General features: G+C 43.6%; 1 protein-coding gene across 4 annotated transcripts in view; it reads left to right on the forward strand.

The window, feature by feature from the left end:
• The first annotated feature begins 15,484 nt into the window (after positions 1–15,484).
• EYA3 (EYA transcriptional coactivator and phosphatase 3) overlaps positions 15,485–21,032 on the forward strand; it is a 120,787-nt gene continuing 115,239 nt past the window's right edge. For 2 of the 4 annotated variants that reach the window (XM_073007630.1, XM_007979797.3), the window contains exon 1: positions 15,486–15,622. The gene's annotated coding sequence lies outside the window, so the exon portion shown is untranslated. Of the gene's footprint in view, positions 15,623–21,032 lie in introns of all 4 variants that reach the window. The other 2 variants (XM_073007631.1, XM_007979799.3) reach the window with 2 other exon arrangements.

A 21,032-nucleotide genomic window follows, 5' to 3' on the forward strand; every position in this document is an offset into this window, starting at 1 on the left:
TGTTGCACCCTTGGCTAGAGGTAAATTCACTGTGAAGTTAGCAGAGTTTAAGCCCCAGGGCCACTCACCTCCATAAACTCCTTTTAAAGCCCAAGAAGGGTCCTAGTAATGTTGTGTTTACAATTCTGCATTATTTTTCTTAAGGAGAGCCACCTAATTTAGGCCCCCGCATCAACGGACTTGCCAAGACCCTTTTAATGCCCTGCCCCTCGACACTCTCAATCTATAGCATATACTTACCAGTCCTTTTTGGCTCTGCCTCCTCAAATACTGTTTCTCAGCAGCTCACCCTAGCCCTTCAGCCTTTACTTCCTTAACCTAAACAATCCAGGTTCTGGAGTTTTCCCTACAGGCCCTGTTCTCTACCTCTTTAATCATCTTTACTGCTGTTTTTGTTTTATTTATTTATTTTATTGAGACGGAGTTTTGCTCTTGTTGCCCAGGCTGGAGTGCAATGGCGCAATCTTGGCTCACTGCAACCTCCGCCTCCTGGGTTCAAGCAATTCTCCTGCCTCAGCCTTCCTGAATAGGTGGGATTACAGGCATGCACAACCACGCCAGGCTAATTTTGTATTTTTAGTAGAGATGGGGTTTCTCCATGTTGGTCAGGATGGTCTCTAACTGCCGACCTCAGATGATCCGCCCACCTTGGCCTCCCAAAGTGCTAGGATTACAGGAGTGCGCCACCACACCTGGCCTTTTACTGCTGTTTTTGAAGACTCAAAAAAGTTTTTCCTTAAGTGGTAGTTTCCAGAATGGATGTGTTTTTGTAAAAGGCAAGCCTGGTTCCTGACCAGATGGCATTCAAGCAGGGAGGGCCACATGGGGCCCTCAGAACAGCCTCTCTGCCCATTGTTTCCCTACCTCCCACCCCCAACTTTAGAATGACAAAGTTTCATCTGATGAAAGGAGGGAGTAGCTGGGGAGAGAGTAGAAGGGGCAACAGGAGAGGGGGCACCATGCAACCTCCTTAGAGATGGGACCTCTCTTTTAAGATGCTTTTGGCATCTCAAGCTGCTGATGGGTCCAAGAGGGAAGGAAACTGACATCACTCATACCTACTCTGTGCCAGGCACTTGGGCTTTCCAGACACTATATCATGGAATTCTTGCTACATCCCTGAAAGAGAGAGACTCCTCATTTTATTTTATTTTATTTTATTTTATTTTATTTTATTTTATTTTATTTATTTTTGAGACGGAGTCTCGGTCTGTTGCCCAGGCTGGAGTGCAATGGCACGATCTCGACTCACTGCAATCTCTGCCTCCCGGGTTCAACTGATTCTCCTGCCTCAGCCTCCTGAATAGCTGGGATTACAGGCATGAGCCACCATGCCCAGCTAATTTTTTAAAAAATATTTTTTGTAGAGATAGAAGTCTTCACCGTGTTGGTCAGGCTGCTCTCAAACTCCTGACCTCAAGTGATCCGCCTGCCTTGGCCTCCCAAAGTGTTGGGATTACAGGCGTGAGCCCTTGCACCCGACCAAAACTCCCCATTTTATAGCTGAGGAAACTGAAGCACAGCCAGCAAGAGCCAGGTCAGGCCCAGCTAACTTGAGAGTCCAGCCTCTAACTGCAGCCCATGAACCCCCATCCTTTATTGATTCTCCCAGGGGCTACTACCTACACTCAAGTCCTAGATGAAAATTGGTGAGCATCACAACAAAAATCCACTCAGAAATAAGTTTAATAAATGAAAAAGTCAGGCAGGCCAAACTCCTGATTCTGGGAGTTCTGTGTAATAGAAGAAGACTCATCAGTGACCTGGGAGTCCTCCCAGGGTTGGGATTCACTTCTAGAGAGAAAAATAATATGTATTGACAAGAAAAGACAGGAGATCTAGGCCCCAAACCAGAAGATGGGGATGAGAGTTAGGCTGGACAGAGTATAGTGTGGGAATAACAATGAACAATGAAAGTAATGAGAATAGCAACTATTGTTTACTGAGTGCTTACAAGGTGCCAGGCACTGTAATACACACACACACACACACACACACACACACACATTATATAGGTTAGTGCATTTCATCCTCACAGGAACCCCAACTAAATCTTACACACAGAAGCAGTGGTGAAGCAGACCAAAGTCTGTGCTTCTGTGTGTAAGATTCTTCATCTTCAGGCTCCTCAACCTAAAAATAGAAATGATAACCATGCCTTTTTAGTAGGGTTGTTGTATAAGCCTAGTTGGTTAAATGTCACCACTAGGCTTTCCTAAGTCTCGGAGAATGGGAATGGGAGAAATCTAGTCCTGGTAAATGACACAAACCTGGAGAAGCAGGGCTTACAAAGTGCCATAACTTGGGAGGGTGGGGCATAGGGGTGGCTAGGGCTCATCCAGACCCAGATCTTCAGGCAGCAGAGGTGACTCATGGGAACCTCGGAAGCTAGCAGTTGAGTGCTTTGTACGAAGTTTGCAAACAAAGCTCTTGGGTCCAGAGAGGGTGGAGAGATGCAGAGTCTATCAGTATCCATTGGCCTCTCTCCAGATTGGCTCAGGAATCTGAGTGGGAGGAGCTTAGGTCTCAGGGATGCTGACGTGAGGCTGGACTAGGAAGCTGCAGCTCTCTGCGCTCTCTCACCTTCAAGGTGCTCCTACCCCAGCGCTGGAGTCACACACTTGTGTTTGGATCCTGCCCTTCCCACCTCTGGGACTTCGACTTAATGATTTAACAACCTTGAGCCCCAGTTTTCTGTAAAGTGGAGAGAATCAGAATATATATAGCCAAATGATAGATAATAATTGTGCCCTTGGGAGAAGTCAGTGAGGCGCTGCATATGAAGGATTAACATGGTGCCTTGGATGGTGCGTGCTAGTAAATAGCAGCCAGATTATTGCCAGATTCCTATTCAAGGGAGCCGAAGAAGCTTTTTCTACTTTCCGCTTCCTTTGCCTCCCCATCGCCTTCTTTGGTAGGGAAGCGGAATTGTATTCCAGAGGCAGAGTACATGTAATGCCTCGCTCACCTTTCATTCATTTCACCTCTGAATGATTTTTATTAGTTTTGTTGTTCACAGCTCATTTCACAAAGTTGTAATTTGTCTCTTGCCTGGAGAATATTAAACTGTCAGATAAAAGCAATAGATTTTTTTATGCTAGGAATTTTCACTATGCCGATTTTCTATGTCTTTTATAGATACAACATTGGATCAGCCATGGTTCATTGATTGAAAACATCAGTGACCAATTCTGGTCTTAATAACAGCAACAACAAAAATATTTTATTGAAAAGATATGGGATAGCTTACCGAAGGGAAGCTGAAAGTCAAGCCTCAGAAAGAGCACACAGGGTAGCTCCAGGGATGTAGGTAGTAGGAAGTTTTGTTTGTTTGTTTGTTTTGTTTTGAAACAGGGTCTCACTCTGTTGCCCAGGCTGCAAGTGCAGTGGTGCTGTCATGACTCACTGCAGCCTCAACCTCTAGGTTCAGGTGGTCCTCCTGCATCAGCCTCCTGAGTAGCTGGGACCACAGGCGCATGCCACCGTGCCTAGCTAATTTTTTTATTTTGTATTATTTGTAGAGACAGGGTCTTGCTATGTTGCCTAGGCTGGTCTTGAACTCCTAGGCTCAAGCAATCCTCCAGCCTTGGCCTCCAAAAATGCTGGGATTAGAGGGTGAGCCACCATACCCTGCTTCATAATACCTTCTAATTGCTAGTTCATTTTCAAATTGCCTCGATTATTATAAGAATTTTTTTTTTTTTTTTTTTTTTTTTGAGATGGAGTCTCGCTCTGTCACCCAGGCTGGAGTGCAGTGGCACGATCTTGGCTCACTGCAACCTCTGCCTACCAGGTTCAAGCAATTCTCCTGCCTCAGCCTCCTGAGTAGCTGGGATTACAGGCATGCGCCACCACACCTGGCTAATTTTTGTATGATGGGGTTTCACCATGTTGATCAGGCTGATCTCGAACTCCTGGCCTCGTGATCCACCCGCCTCGGCCTCCCAAAGTGCTGGGATTATAGGCGTGAGCCATCATGCCTGGCCTAAGAATGTATTTTGTAGACTTTTTCCCAAATCAGGATTGTATCAAAGTTCACTTGTTGCAATTGGTTATTGGGTCTCTTTACTCTCTTTTAGTCTAAATCCCCTGCATTTGTGGATTTTTCATGATGTTGACATTTTGAAGAGTTCAGGCTAGTTGTCGTGTAAAAAGTTTTATGTTTTTTTGGTACAGTATTTTTTATTGTGGTAAAATATGCATAAGATTACAGTTTTCACTAGTTTAAAGTATACAAATCTGTGGCATTAAGTACATTTACAATGTTGTACAACTACCACCACTATCAATTTCTGAACTTTTTTTTTTTTTGAGTTGGAGTCTCGCTCTGTTGCCAGGCTGGAGTGCAACGGCGCGATCTCGCCTCACCGCAACTTCCACCTCCGGGGTTCAAGCAATTCTCCTGCCTCAGCCTCCTGAGTAGCTGGGACTATAGGCGTGCACCACCACAGCCAGCTAATTTTTGTGTTTTTAGTAGAGACAGGGTTTCATCATCTTGGCCAGGATGGTCTCAGCCTCTTGATCTCGTGATCTGCCTGCCTCGGCCTCCCAAAGTGCCGGGATTACAGGCTTGAGCCACCGCGCCCGGTCAATTTCTGGAACTTTTTTTTATCATCACAAACTAAAACTCTGTACCACTAAACAATAACCCTCCATTACTTCCTACCTCTAGCTCCTGGGAACCTTTATTCTACCGTCTGTATCTATGAATTTGCCTATTTTAGGTACCTCGTGTAAGTGGAATCATATAATATGTGTCCCTTTGTATTTGGCTTATTTCACTTAGCATAATGTTTTCAAGTTTCAGCCATGTTGTAGCACGTAACAGAATTTCATTCTCTGCATTGCTTTTTTTTTTTTTTTTTGAGACAGAGTCTTGATCTATCACCCACGCTGGAGTGCAATGGTGTGATCTCAGCTCACTGCAACTTCCACCTCCCAGGTTCAAGTTATTCTCCTGCCTCAGCCTCCCGAGTAGCTGGGATTACAGGCATGCACCACCACATCCAGCTAATTTTTGTACTTTTAGTAGAGATGGGGTTTCACCATGTTGGCCAGGCTGGTCTTGAATGCCTGACCTCAAGTGACCCACCTGCCTTGGCCTCCCGAGGTGCTGGGATTACAGGTGTGAGCCACTGCACCCGGCCTGCATTGCTCTTTAAAGTTAATTTATTTGAGTCTTATATTTATTTTCTTATAACTTTTTAAACTTTTTTTTTTAACATGAAGGAATGCATTTAGATGTATTCCCAAATTTAAGAGAATCTGTCTAGACTTTTATGCTGGCCAAGTTAATTAGATTTAGATTAGTGAGCTCATAGTGAGTGGGTTAATTTATCACCAAGTTGGAGTAAAATTAACCTTCCAAAATGGACATAGTTTATAGCTTTGAATGAATAACCACCATTTCCTATAACAAGCATTCTTTTAAAAATGTAGTTTCCTATAATAAAAATTAATAGCCTCAGGATTACAAGTAAATACTCCCTGGGATTATTAAAACAAACATTTCAATAGTATAGAAAAGCTCTTTGTCTTTTTAATTAAAAGACTTAGTCTATTTTTATGATGACATAGTTCACAGTTCTTTTAGACGTATCTTAAATTTTATGGTAACTCTTATGCAGAAATTCACTAACCCTCAGCTTTGTCTTTCTAAACAAAGCAGGCTGGATAATTAAGTGCTTGGCACTCTCTAAAGCACTTAGGCGAATAGCATCTCAAGTTTCCTGATAAGGATCAGGTCTTTGAGATTTATTATAACTTTTTTCTACATCTCTACACTCATGAAAGCTTCATAGTATAGATTTTGTTGTTGTTGTTGAGATGGAGTTTTGCTCTTGTCGCCCAGGGTGGAGTGCAATGGTGCGATCTCAGCTCACTGCAACCTCTGCCTTCTAGGTTCAAGCGATTCTCCTGCCTCAGTCTGGGATTACAGGCACCTGCCACTAAACCCAGCTAATTTTTGTATTTTTAGTAGAGACAGGATTTCACCATGTTAGCCAGGCTGGTCTTGAACTTCTGGCCTCAAGAGATCCAGCCGTCTCGGCCTCCCAAACTGTTGGATTACAGGTGTGAGCCACCATGTCTGGCTCATAGTATAGCTTCTGTTAAGTCCATTGTTTTCTGATTTTTAATCACTTACATATGTATGTATCTGTCATAATTCTAAACACTTTACATATATTTGTTATTTAACTCTATGAGATAAAGGCTTTTAAAAAAATCTTTTTTTGGTGCATTTAAATTTTATTTGAAATTTCATTTTTATTTATTTATTTTTGAGCAGAGTTTTGCTCTGTCGCTCAGGCTGGAGTGCAGTGGAGCGATCTCAGTTCACTGCAATCTCTGCCTCCTGGGTTCAAGAGATTCTCGTGCCTCAGCCTCCCGAGTAGCTGGGATTACAGGCATGTACCACCATGCCCAGCTAATTTTTGTATTTTTAGTAGAGACGAGGTTTCACCATGTTGGCCAGGCCACTCCTCACCTTATGTGATCCACTTGCCTTGGCCTCCCAAAGTGCTGGGATTACAGACATGAGCCACCGCGAAGAGCCCATGCTGTTTTAAATCTCCATTTTACATGTGTGAAAACTGAGGCACTGAGCAATACTCGACCTGTCCAAATGCACACAACTATAAGTGGGAGAGCCAGGATTCAAACACGCAATCTGTTTCCAGAGTCCTTGAAAGTCTATACATTCTCACTACGGGGGAAGAAGAAGAAAGAAAGAAAACAAAAGTAAAGTTGACAGAATGTATGACATGGTCCCTTCTATCCACAAGAAACATCCATTATTAATAGTTAATTTTTTTGTTGTTGTTTTTTGGTTTTTTTTGAGACAGAGTCTTGATGTGTTGCCCAAGTTGGAGTGCAATGGTGCGATCTTGGCTCACTGCAACCTCTGCTTCCCGAGTTCAAGCAATTCACTTGCTTCAGCCTCCTGAGTAGCTGGGATTACAGGCATGCACCACCATGCCCGGTTAGTTTTTGTATTTTTAGTAGAGATGGGGTTTCACCATGTTGGCCAGGCTGGTCTTGAACTCCTGACCTCAGGTGATTTGCCCACCTCAGCCTCCCAAAGTGCTGGGATAACAGGTGTGAACCACCATGCCTGGCCAACAGTTTATGTTTTAACTTTAAATCTAATTATAGAGTACAAATACACAGATAATGGCATTCTTGGGGGAAGGGATAGCCATAAATTTTTTTCTTTTTGAGATGGAATCTAGCTCTGTTGCCCAGGCTGGAGTGCACTGGCATGATCCTGCTCACTGCACCTCTGCCTCCTGGGTTCAAGTGATTCTTTTGCCTCAGTCTCCCGAGTAGAGAGTAGCTGGGGCTACAGGCATGTGCCATCATGCCTGGCTAGGTTTTGTATTTTTAGTAGAGATAGGGTTTCACTGTGTTGGCCAGGCTGGTCTCAAACTCCTGACCTCAAGTGATCCACCCACCTTGGCCTCCCAAAGTGCTGGGATTACAGGTATTAGCCACGGCACCCTGCAGGTATAGCTATGATTACAAGCAAATATGAATCCATTATCTGGTTGGCAGGAAACTTCCAAGCAACCTAAGTTTGACACAACTTACTCTCTGCAATTGGACAGGGATACGGGCCCCCACTAACCCAGCTAACTCAGCTTAAATGTGGGCAGCTGACAACTGCTGGGTCAGTCTAGTGCTCAACAGGGCAAAGGCAGGGGCAGAAACCAGGTATCCCAGGTGAGTCAGCCAGAAAAGATAATCTAGCACCAGCAGGTCTGTGGGTCTTGTGCTGGCCATGAGGACAGTTCTCAGTTATGCGGAGTCCCAAGGCTGTCCCAAAACAGCTGTTACTGGTTGTGTGCAAGAAGATACTGTCTGAAGTGTGTTAATCAAAATGAAAGGCATCCTGGTAGGAGAGTGTTGAACATGGCATGGGTATAGCCATGTGTGGGAATCAGGCATCCAGAAATGGACAAAGTGGGGCCACTGCAAATAGTATAAGAATGAATATACACAATGACTTAGGTCAGTAGTTCTCAAATGTTTTGATATCAGGATCCCTTAATGCTGTTAAAAATTACTTGTAACCCCTATGGCCGGGCACGGTGGCTCACGCCTGTAATCCCAGCACTTTGGGAGGCCAAGGTGGGTGGATCACTTGAGGTCACAAGTTTGAGACCAGCCTGGCCAATATGGTGAAACCCCATCCCTACTAAAAAACAACAAGAACAAAAAAATTAGCCAGATGCGGTGGCATGTGCCTATAATCCTGGCTACTCAGGAGACTGAGGCATGAGAATCGCTTGAACCCAGGAGGCAGAGGTTGCAGTGAGCTGAGATCGCGCTATTGCACTCCAGCCTGGGCAACAGAAAGAGACTCCGTATCCAAAAAAAAAAAAAAAAAATTACTGGTGACCCCAAAGACCTTTTGTTTATATAGATTATAGCTATTTATATTTTCTCTTTTAGAAATTAAAACTGAAGAAGCTTGAAAATGCAAGAATATACCAGCACACATTCCATTAGCCATTAGCAATGAATCAGCATATAGTCCCTGGAAAATTCCACCACACCTTTGAAAGAATGAGAGTGAAAAAGGCAAATAATGAGTTAGTATCATTTCTAAAGTAGTTTTGATTTCACTTACTCCCTGTTAGTGTCTTGGAGGTCTCCAGGAGGTCCCCAGACCAAACTTTGAGAATTACTGGTCTAAATAATATATAGTAGGCTGGGTGCGGTGGCCCACACCCATGATCCTAGCACTTTGGGAGGCTGAGGCGGGCAGATCATGTGAAGTTAGGAGTTCAAGACCAGCCTGGCCAATATGGTGAAACCCCATCTCTACTAAAAATACAAAAATTAGTAAGGCATGGTGGTGCATGTCTGTAGTCCCAGGTACTCAGGAGGCTGAGGCAGGAGAATTGCTTGAACCTGGGAGGTGGAGGTTGCAGTGAACCGAGATGGCACCACTGCACTCCAGCCTGGGAAACAGAGTGGGACTCTCAAAAAAAAAAAAAAAAAAAAAAGGAAGAAGAAAGTTAGGACTGAGTAAGTACTGTTGTTGCAAGCCATCATTGCTGCTAGTACCTTTCATTCATTAATTTTTTTTTTTTTTGAAGACAGAGTCTTACTCTGTTATCCAGGCTGGAGTGCAGTGGTGCTATCTCAGCTCACTGCAACATCTGTCTCCCAGGTTCAAGTGAGTCTTGTTCCTTAGCCACCACACCTGGCTAATTTTTGTATTTTTAGTAGAGACAGGGTTTTGCCATGTTGGCCAGGCTGGTCTCAAACTCCTGGCCTCAAGAGATCCATCCAAAGTGCTGGGATTCCGATTGTGAGCCACCGGGACCGGTCTATTACTGCTACTGCTTTTCAAGACTCAGAGAGACTAGAAACGGAAATTCTGGGCTGGGAGTAGTGGCTCACAACTGTAATTCCAGCACTTTGGGAGGCTGAGGCGGGTGGATCACTTGAGGTCAGGAGTTCGAGACCAGCCTGGCCAACATGGTGAAACCCCATCTCTACTAAGAATATAAAAATTGGCCAGGCACGGTGGCTCACGCCTGTAATCCCAACACTTTGGGAGGCCGAGGCGGGCGGATCACGAGGTCAGGAGATCGAGACCATCCTGGCTAACATGGTGAAACCCTGTTTCTACTAAAAATACAAAAAGTTAGCCGGGCGTGGTGGCAAATGCCTGTAGTCCCAGCTATTCGGGAGGCTGAGGCAGGAGAATGGCGTGAACCCGGGAGGCAGAGCTTGCAGTGATTGCAGATTGTGCCACTGCACTCCACACTGGGGGACAAAGAGAGGCTCCGTCTCAAATAATATAAAAATTAGCCGGGTGTGGTGGCAGGTGCCTGTAATCCCAGTTACTTCAGAGGCTGAGGCAGGAGAATGGCTTGAACCTGGGAAGTGGAGGTTGCAGTGAGCTGAGATCGCGTCATTACACTCCAGCCTGGGAGACAAGAGTGAAACTTCTCCAAACAAAACAAACTGATATTCTGCTGCAGAGAAACCCCATGTCTCCAGCAATGATCATACTGGCCAACAGAAACAGCCAAGTGCAGGAAATGGTTTCTTCCTCATTTCTCCCTTACGAATCTTACCTAAATACATCTAATGGACCATATCTAGTTCTTACCCAGAATCCTACATGGATGGAAGCCTGTGAAATGCCATTTATAAAATTCCACCTCTGCAGTATGAGAAGGTTCACTAGAATGAAGTAGGAAAGTGTTAAGTCCCATTTGAACATATTCAACACACATTTCTGTCTATGGATTGATTAGAATGTGAGCTCCACGAGGGCAGAGAGTTTAGCCTAATTTGTGGTGTTTTCGTTTTGTTTCGTTTTTGAGACAGGGTCTCACTCTGTCACCCAGGCTGGAGTGTAGTGGCGCAACCATAGGTCACTGCAGACTCGAACTCCTGGGGTCAAGCAATTCTTCCGCCTCAGCCTCCTGAGTAGCTGAGACTACAGGCATGTGTATTGGTGATATTGGTGATACTCTTCTTTTTTTTTTTTTTTTGAGTTTTGCTCTTGTTGCCCAGGCTGCTGGAGTACAATGGCTTGATCTTGGCTCACTGCAACCTCCACCTCCCAGGTTCAATCGATTCTTCTGCCTCAGCCTCCCGAGTAGCTGGGACTACAGGTGCCCGCCACCACGTCCAGCTAATTTTTGTATTTTTAGTAGAGACAAGGTTTCACCATGTTGGCCAGGATGGTCTCGATCTCTTGACCTCGTGATCTGCCCACCTCAGCCTCCCAAAGTGTTGGGATTACAGGCGTGAGCCACTGCACCCAGACAGAATTTCCTGCCTTTTTAAGGTTGCATAAAGTTCCATTATATGTATACCAAATGTGTTTATACATTCAACCGTCAATGGACATTTGGGTTGCTTCCATCTCTTAGCTATTGTGAATAGTGCTGCTGTGAACATGGGTGTGCAAATATCTCTTGGAGATCCTGCTTTCAATTCTTAGGGATATATACCCAGAAGGGGATGGCTGGATCATATGTTAGTTCTATTTTCAATTTTTTTCAGGAACCACCATATTGCTTTCCATAACGTTGCACCATTTTACAATCCTACCAACTACAGATTGCTTTTAGAAGCTCAACGATCATATATATCATAAGAAATTGCCTCAAGTACAATATAGAACATCAACAGAAATAAAATCCAGACCATTGTACTTCATATATGTCAATCAGGAGGGTTTAAATTAATAACTCTTATAAAACACCAATCATACATTCATCATGTCTTTTCAAAATGGAAATATATAAATTAGAGGTCTTATTTTTATTATTTTATCTTATTTTTATATATTTGTTTATTTTTCGAGACAGAGTCTCTCACTCTGTTGCCCAGGCTGCAGTGCAGTAGTGCCATCTCAGCTCACTCCAAGCTCTGCCTCCTGCAATTCTCATGCCTTAGCCTCCTGAGTAGCTGGGACTACAGGTGCCTGCCACCACACCTGGCTAATTTTTGTATGTTTTGTAGAGATGAAGTTTCACCATATTGGCCAGGCTGATCTTGAACTCCTGACCTCAGGTGATCTGCCTGCCTCAGCCTCCCAAAGTGCCAGGATTACAGGTGGGAGCCACTGTGCCCAGCCTTTGGATTTTATTCTTTTTTTTTTTTTTTGAGATGGAGTCTTGCTCTGTAGCTCAGGCTGGAGTGCAGTGGCACAATCTCAGCTCACTGCAACCTCTGTCTCCCGGGTCCTGGTTCAAGCAATTCTCTTGCCTCCCGAGAAGCTGGGATTACAGGCATGCGCCACCATGCCCAGCTAATTTTTGTATTTTTAGTAGAGACGGGGTTTCACCATGTTGGCCAGGATGGTCTCGATCTCTTGACATTGTGATCCACCTGCCTCAGCCTCCCAAAGTGCTGGGATTACAGGCGTGAGCCACCGTGCCTGGCCTGGATTTTATTCTTTTTTTTTTTTTTTTGAGACCGAGTCTCCGCTCTGTTGCCCAGGCTGGAGTGTAGTGGCACAATCTCGGCTCACTGCAAGCTCCGCCTCCCAGGTTCACGCCATTCTCCTGCCTCAGCCTCCCGAGTAGCTGGGACTGCAGGCGCCTGCCACCAGGCCTGGGTAATCTTTTTGTATTTTTAGTAGAAACGGGGTTTCACCGTGTTAGCCAGGATGGTCTCGATCTCCTGACCTCATGATCCACCCGCCTCGGCCTCCCAAAGTGCTGGGATTATAGGCGTGAGCCACCGCGCCCAGCCTGGATTTTATTCTTAAATGACTGTAAAGACACTGGAGTGCTAGCAAGGTACAGCTTCTGCTCTGGGGAGGAATTTGCATGCTGTCTTGTAGCTCTGTTTTAGAATCATAGCTGCCACATAATGATATTTTGGTAAATGATAGAATACATATATGATGGTGGTCCCATAAGATTATATAATATTTTTACTGTACCTTTTCTATGTTTTTTGTATGTTTAAATACACAAATACATGCCATTGTGTTACAATTGCCTACAGTATTTAGTGCACTCACATGCTGTACAGATTTGTATCCTAGGAGCAATAGGTTATACCATATAGCTTAGGTGTGTATAAGTCCATTTTACGATGTTCGTACAATGATGAAACTACCTAATGAGGCATTTCTCAGCACATATTCCTGTCCTTAAACAGCGTGTATATATATGTAAATGCTTAAGGCATAAACTTTCTGGGGCTATTGCCTTGGTTACTCATGGGCTCCCTCTGGTGGAGTTGGTGGCTCAGTTTGCAGGGTTTTCAGATCAGGAAAAGCAAAGTAAATGAGCAATTTAGCCTTCCATTCAACAAACATTTACTGAGTGCCTACAATGTACCAGGCTCCATTCTGGTGCTGAAAAACATCCGTGAACAAATTGGACAAACATCCATGGACTCATAGAGCTTACATTCTGGTAGGGGGAGAGAGACACTAAGCCAAATTTATAAGCAACTTGTTGGATGGGAAAGTACAAGGAGGATGGTAGTGTTCCAATTTTAAATGTAGTGTCAGGGAAGATCCCATTGAGAAAGTGACATGTGAATAAAGATGTAAATGAGGTGAGCGGGTGAATGATGCAGGTATCTGGGGGAAGAGCACTCCAGGCAGACGGATTAAAAAGCACAAAGGTCCTGAGCCTACCTGCAGGTTTGAGGAATGGCAGAGGCCAGTGTGCTTCAAGGGGAAGGATGACAGAAGGAGTAGGAGTTGAGGTTAGAGCAGAGTTGTACTGGAGGTGTCAAATCTTGAGGGTCCTGTAGGCCAATATAAGGATTTTGGTTTTCACTCTGAAATAGGAATGCATTGGAGGAGGGACATGATCTAATTAGGGTTTTAATAGGAGCCCATTGCTACCATATTAATAGATTGTGGGGGCCGGACACGGAGGCTCACGCCTGTAATCCCAGCACTTTGGGAGGCTGAGGCGGACGGATCACTTGAGGCCAGGAGTTCAAGACCAACCTGGCCAACATGGCAAAACCCCGTCTCTACTAAAAATGTAACAATTAGCCGGGTGTGCTGTCAGGCGCCTGTAATCCCAGCTATTCAGAAGGCTGAGGCAGAAGAATCCAGGAGGTGGAGGTTGCAGTGAGCCGAGATCAGGCCACTACACTCCAGCCTGGGTGACAGAGGAAGACTCCATCTGAAAAAAAAAAAAAAAAAAAAAGATTGTGGGAAGGCAAGGGTATAAATAGGGCACTCACAGTCACTGACTGACTGGTTTATACCAACGGAGGCAGTAAATGGTCAGATTCTGGACAGATTTTGAAGGCAGATCTTGCAGAACTTGCTGATGGAGTAGACGTGGGATGTGAGAGAGGAGTTAAGGATCTTAGAAAATGATATTGCTTAGTACATTGTTGTCATCGGAAGAGGTGATCAAATATACAGTCAAAAAATGTAGAAAAAAGTGTTTTTTTTCTGGATTTTGTTATTCGTGGTATTTGTAAGCTAATAAAAATGTTTTTATTTTTTCTCATTATAAAAGGTTCACTTTTATATCTAATACTGTATTTGTAATTTTGTATTTTTTTTTTTTTTTTGACAGCGTCTTGCTCTGTTGCCCAGGCTGGAGTGCAGTAGCATAACCGTAACTCACAGCGGCCTCTACCTCCCGGGCTCAATCAGATGCGTGCCACCACACCTGGCTAATTTTTCTGTTTTGCTTTCTTTCGTAGAGACAGGGTCTAACTTTGTTGTCCAGGGTGATCTCCAACTCCTGGGCTCAAGCAACCCGCCGACCTCGGCCTCCCAAAGCGCTAGGATTTCAGGCGTGAGCCATTGCGCCTGGCCTTATTTTAAAGAGGCCCCAAAATTGAATAAACGTCAAGTCTCCACAAAGCCTGAATTCAACCTTGCTTCTAGCCCATACTTGGGTTGTAATTTAAAATTAACAAAACATTTAAGAATTTTGTTTCTGAAAACAGTGTGCACGAAGTGAGTTGTAAGCTTAATATAATATTAAGAATAAACTAAATTTGGGGATACAAAGATCACCTTGGGGTCAGGTGCAATGGCTCGCGCCTGTAATCCCAGCACTTTGGGAGGCCGAGGGGAGCAGATCAACTGAGCTCCAGAGTTGGAGACCAGCCTGGGCAACATGGCAAAACCCCGTCCCTACCGAAAAATACAAAAAATAGCCAGATGTGGTGGTGAGCACCGGTAGTTTTAGCTACTTGGGAGGCTGAGGTGGGAGGATCACTTGAACCTGGGAGGCGGGGGTTGAAGTGAGCTGAGATGGCGCCACTGCACTCCAGCCTGGGCGACAGAGCTAGACTCTGTGTCAAAAGTAAGAAAAAAAAAGGCTGGGCGCGGTGGTTCACGCCTGTAATCCCAGCACTTTGGGAGGCCGAGGCGGGCGGATTACCTGAGGTCGGGAGTTCGAGACCAGCCTGACCAACATGGAGAAACCCCTTTCTACTAAAACTACAAAATTAGCCGGGCGTGGTGGCACATGCCTGTAATCCCAGCTACTCGAAAGGCTGAGGCAGGAGGATCGCTTGAACCCGGGAGGTGGAGGTTGCAGTGAGCCAAGATCGCGCCATTGCACTCCAGCCTGGGCAATAAGAGCGAAACTCCATCTTAAAAAAAAAAAAAAAAGAAAAAAGAAAAGAAAAGAAAAAAGAAAAAGAACAAAGAAAAAAGATCACCTTGGGCTAGCCTCCCAAATGTCTTCCAAAACTTCCCACTCATTCCCCTTCCCATAGTTTTTCTAAATCTACCAAATGCACCTAGCACTTCTCACGTTCCCTTTACCGAGGTAGGGATTACGCGCATTTTTAAAGACTTCCTTAAAAGTGAAGGCTGTAGCACCGTCGGGACTGCCTGGGGCTCACCCAGAAGCTGCCGTCTTAGTGGCATCGAGAGGGGCGTGGCCATGGGCGGGGCTCGCCGTGCCGGCGAAGTGGGCGGAGCTTAGGCGCTTCCCCGCCCGGTCAGACTCAACACATGCGCCCAGAGGCTTCTAGTGGAACGAGGTGTGGATCGTAAGGGGACTCTGGCCGCTTACTTCCGGTTCCTAGGGATGCGCATCCGGGTCACACTAACGCCGCGGTTTCCTCCGCTCGCTTGGTTCTACTGTGGGTCTGGACTGGTCTCCATGTCCTGCTGTGGGACTTTTACAGCCTTTGGGTGAGTCTCCGCTGCCGACAGGGTTTGAGCGCAGCCGGTTGAGCACGGCCTGAAAGGTCTAGCGTTCTGCCTCGGTCCTTGTGTGTGGGAGTCTGTTCGCCTGTCCCTTGTCCCTGCAGTGCTTCACTCACCTCAGCCCTTTCCTTCACGCTGGCCTCGCCTTATTCAACTCAGCTTAGCCTTCTCGCGCTTCTGTGCATCTCTCGCCTTGCTGTTTTTCCTCAGCCTCATCAGCCCTTTTCCAACCTCGGTTTCTTGCCTTACACCTCAGAGCTTCTCTCAGCCGCTGCCTCTCCTTTTTTCTCCTCCTCCCTTCTTTTAGCACCTCTTTTCCCCTACCCCTGATCTGGGATCTCAGCGTTCTTTCACCCGGCGACACGGCCCACCTTCTAATTGTGCTCACTCTTCACCACGGAGAAACTGAGCCTCTCTCTAGGGTCCTAGGTCCTTGTCCCCCAACTTTCTTCACCTTTGATCATTCCTCCTGGGACCAGTAGGTGACAGTGCTTCTCCTAGGGTTCTCCTGCCTGTCCTTAGCTAGAGGAGGGCTTTGCCAAAGCCCCGAAATGGGAAGACTTCCCCAGCCTAGGGAAAGTTTTGCCTTAAGGCGCTGGGTTAGACTGAACTCTGGTAGCTTCCATAGTTAGGGTTCAACAAAGGCGTTCCTAGTTCTTCGCTTTACCTCAGTTTTGGGGCTCTCTCAAGAGCAGCTAACAGGTGGCGGGCACACGGTACTGCTAGCGGTTGGGCTGGCGCGATATTGTGAATTGACAAGTCATGAGGACGTTCTGTCAGTTTTGTGTTCCCATGAGAATGGATGTGCACAGCTGAGACAAAAATGCCAATGTTTTGGGACGTTCAGCTCTGTTTTCGGCATGGACGTTTCTTAGAGGACACTTGTGATGATAGAGGACAGGGTTTGTGAGGAGATCATTAGCCCCAGATACATGAATTTATTGTGTTGTTACCGAAAAGTGTTCTGCTGAAGAGTTCACTATAGTAATTTCAGAGTAATCTTCTTTAAACTTAGTATGCATATATGCGTTTTTTCATTTTTACCCTATTAAGTTTTCTACTTGTCTTCCTCTTCCTTCATTAGCCAGACATTACTTAGAATTACATTACTCAGAAGTACATTGCTTAGAATATTCTTCTAACTTTTGTGGATTTTTTTCCTTACCATTTCCACCTTTGTCGTAAAACTGTCATTTTCTCATTTTGAGATTTAGGGCACCTTTCTTAAATTTCCCTAGAGGTTTAAAGTCATTTATAACATGAAATAATTGCATTTAATAATGGTTAGTGCCCCCTTTCCCAAATTTCGTGATCTAGAGTATAGGCTTGGATGATCTTCATTTTTTCCCGATGTTTATGGTGTATATCTAGCACTTGATTGCAGAGGTTTTTGTGTGATCGATTTCTGTAATCTATAAATTGTGCTTTAAAATGTAGTACTTTAGTATGAACTTAAATACAGCTCTGAGCATCTGCTTATCTTTTGGCTAAATAGCTATAGAAAAATGTCCTTCATTATATGATATATATACATATAAGAGTGTATAGACCTTGGCTTATTCCACAATTGGGCTCTCTTCGGCTGTTTTTAGCAAAGGACTTTGGAATTTGGCCATGTTAGTCCTAGAAGCCACAGAGAAGGACTCTTCTAATTGGCTTTCAGGATTTACCTAACTGCTAAGCGAAGCCTCTTTGAAAGTTTCTTATGTGTACCTCCTCCCCACTACCTAGCTCTAGCTTCTGTCCAACCTGGCCTTACTATTTTCCATCCTTCAAAACTAACCCCAATATGTATGACTTACTCCAGCTGCTTCCTTACCTTCAGGTTTATGGGCTTCATTTAAGCCATGGGAATGCCAGCTTTATTAATGCAGATTAATATAAGAACGTTAAACCCCAAAAATGATGGGAAATCACTCTGTCTTCAAAACAATAGAAAATAACAAAATCTACTTTTAAAGATTATATACCATTGTCACTAGTAAGAAGTGGCACTTTTATTTACAAAGCATAAAGAAATTAGGGTTTAAGTCTGGCATGGTGGCTCACACCTATAATCCCCAGCACTTTGGAAGGTCAAGGTGGGAGGATTGGCCAGGAGTTCAAGACCAGCCTGGGCAACATAGACAAAATTAGCCTGGTGTAGTGGTGTGCACCTGTAGTCCCAACTACTCAGGAGGTTGAGGTTGGAGGATCGCTTGAGCCCAAGATTTTGAGGTTACAGTGAGCTGTGATCACGACACTGCACTCCACAGGGCAACAGAGTGAGACCCTGTCTCTTAAAAAATAAATAAATAAATTACAACTTAAACAGTTAATCATTTTTCCAAGGTCATTTTTTTAAAGTCCAGTACATGCTCTCAGAGTAGCGGGTGTTAATTCCATTAAAGCCATAGGCTGGAAAGCACAATATAGTATTTAGTGGGTCATTTCAGTATATGTATGTCATGTATGAATGAGACTGTTAGGATAAGAAATCTATGACACGGATTTTAAAATCCAAAGCCGAAGTTATTTTGCCTTCAAAGTGGGACTAGAGAAAGAAACTGTTTTGTGCAGAAGTAGAAGTTGAAAAGTTTTAGGAGTCTCTTTTGTTCTTCTAAAATGACTTTGGCCTGTATATTCTGCATTGAAGCCATTAATTAAATGGGCGTCCTGTATTGTCATTGGAGCAGTTGTGTTCATGCTGCTGATCTTCAAGCCTGCCCCTCCACCTAGCTGCCAAATGAAATCAAACCAAACAAACAAACAAACAAACGAACCCAGAGACAGCTTAATGTGTCTTTGTTTTTAAAGCTCAGGAAAAAAAATTACTGTTGATTTTCTATAAAAATTTCTACTTTAGTTTTTAGCCCTAAGGGCTCAATTTAAAATATGTTTCTGCATATTAGCTTTATGCTCATCAAGTTTTCTTATTTTGGTTTGGTTTGATTATTTTTTGTTCTTTTTTGTCATTTTATTTGCTAGTGTACTTTGTCTTACATTTTTTTGTTTTTTGGTCCTTGAATCCTATGTTTAAGGAGATGTAGTTTTTTGTTTGTTTGTTTGTTTGTTTTTTTGTCTCCAAAAAAAAAAAAAACAAAAAAAAACCTTGCTCTGTTGGCCAGGCTATAGTGCAGTGGCGCGATCTTGGCTCACTGCAGCCTCGACCTCCTGGGCTGAAGCCATCCTCCCACAGCCTCCAGAATAGCTGGGACTACAGGCTTATGCCACCACGCCTGGCTAATTTTAAAATTTTTTTGGAGAGGCAGGGGTTCACCATGTTTCCCAGGCTGATCTCAAACTCCTGGACTCAAGCAATCCGCCTGCCTTGGACTCTCAAAGTGCTGGAATTAAGGTGTGAGCCACCACCCACAGGCAGCTGATGTAGTTTTGCAAATTTAAGAAACAAAATATACCTCCAACAAGTCCTTGTTACTTGTACCTTGTAGCGTTGTGGTTTCTGTGCTCTGCCTAAGCTTTTTCATGACTTCATTTATTTTGTTTTGATTATAAATAAAAGGCTCATGGAACTTCTTTTTAGGTAGCAGTTTGTTCAAAAGATATTTCTGTTCTGCATGTAACAACAGGATACTTTAGCTCATGTATGATTTAAATGGAGGAAGAATAGTTCAAAACAGGAATGTGTATTTTAAAATATTAGGAATAGTCAGCACTTCGGGCGGATTGCCTGAGTTCAGGAGTTTGAGAACAGCCTGGGCAACATGGTGAAACCCCATCTCTACTAAAATACAAAAAATTAGCTGGGTGTGGCAGCGTGCGCCTGTAGTCCCAGCTGTTCAGGAGACTGAGGCACGAGAATTGCTTGAACCAGGGAGGCAGAGGTTGCAGTGAGCCGAGATCGTGCTACTGCACTCCACCCTGGGCAACAGAGGGAGACTGGTCTTAAAAAAAATATATATATATATATGTGTATATATATATACACACACACAAATATATATAAAGAATAGGCAGTTCTTCCCGTATATTCATCTAATTAGTTTATACCAAAAGGTTGAATTGTTATATTGATAGTAAAGTGGAAAATAGGTGTACTTTCTGTTTTGTAATTGACTTAAAAATACAAGTGCATATTCTTTTACAAAGTGTATGGTTTAAGCTCTAAACTACCCTGTTGGTATTGGTATCTTTTACTGTCAGAGAACATAGCAAATAATGGAACATATCATCCTTGATATTTTTATTTAGTTCCATCAACCTAAGTCCCAGGGTAGTTGTTTATTAAATGTAGAAGTAATTTAGGCATTTTCTCTGTTATTTGTAGTATATTTTAAAACAGCCATTTAAAATATGGGCTTCATAAAATTTGTCTTTGCTGTTTTCCCATTTAAGTATGCAATAGTATTTTGAATCAGAAAAGGAATGTGTAGTTTAAATAATACCAACTTACTGTAAATAAGTTAACAAATCAGCCCAAGGCAGTCAGTGCTTCATATCATGAAGATCTTACTATAGATTGTGTTGGATGCACTTTAACTTATTAGCTTGGTTAATGTTTGTAGCAGTTAGATGGTTTTCATTTTCTTCCCTAGAAAATAATTAGCAATACTCTTTGTAATACATTTATTTCAGCAAGTATTGTTGAGGCACCTACTGTGTACAGTTACAGTAGTACATATTTAGGCTATTTATGTGACTAGGTAATATTGCATCTGGCTGATATTTACACTTAAATTCTGAATTTGATCTTATCTGTACATTTCTGAATTAAACGTAAGACTTAACATAATTAGAATTAAATAAACTTAATTGACATAAAATCATGTTCTTTCATTATAGATACAATCAAATAATTTTCACTTGGGGAACTTTTTGATACCTGAACCATGAAAATCTATAGTGGTAAAATGGTAAAAGTAAAAGTGAACTTTACATAGCACTTACTATGTACCAGGAACTATTCTAAGTAGTTTACATGTATTAACTCTTTAATCTTTACAACCCTATTAAATAAGGGTACTATTCTTTTTTTTTTTTTTTTTTTTTTTTTTTTTTTTTTTTTTGAGTCTTGCCCTTGTGCTGTTGCCCAGGCTAGAGTGCAGTGGCACAATCTCGGGTCACTGCCACCTCCACCTCCCGAGTTCAAGTGATTCTCCTGCCTCAGCTTCCTGAGTAGCTGGGATTACAGGCATGTGCCACTATGCCCGGCTAATTTTTGTATTTTTAGTACAGATGGGGTTTCACCATGTTGGTCAGGCTGGTCTCGAACTCCTGACCTCGTGATCTGCCCGCCTCAGCCTCCCAAAGTGCTGACATTACAGGCGTGAGCCACCGTGCCCAGCCAAGGGTACTATTAATATCTCCATTTTACATATAAGGAAACCGAGGTACAGAAGTTATGTAACTTGCCCAAAGTAACACAACTAGTTATCAAAGAGCTGGATTTGAACTT

This window comes from Chlorocebus sabaeus, chromosome 20, assembly GCF_047675955.1.
Source record: "Chlorocebus sabaeus isolate Y175 chromosome 20, mChlSab1.0.hap1, whole genome shotgun sequence".
NCBI lineage: Eukaryota > Metazoa > Chordata > Mammalia > Primates > Cercopithecidae > Chlorocebus > Chlorocebus sabaeus.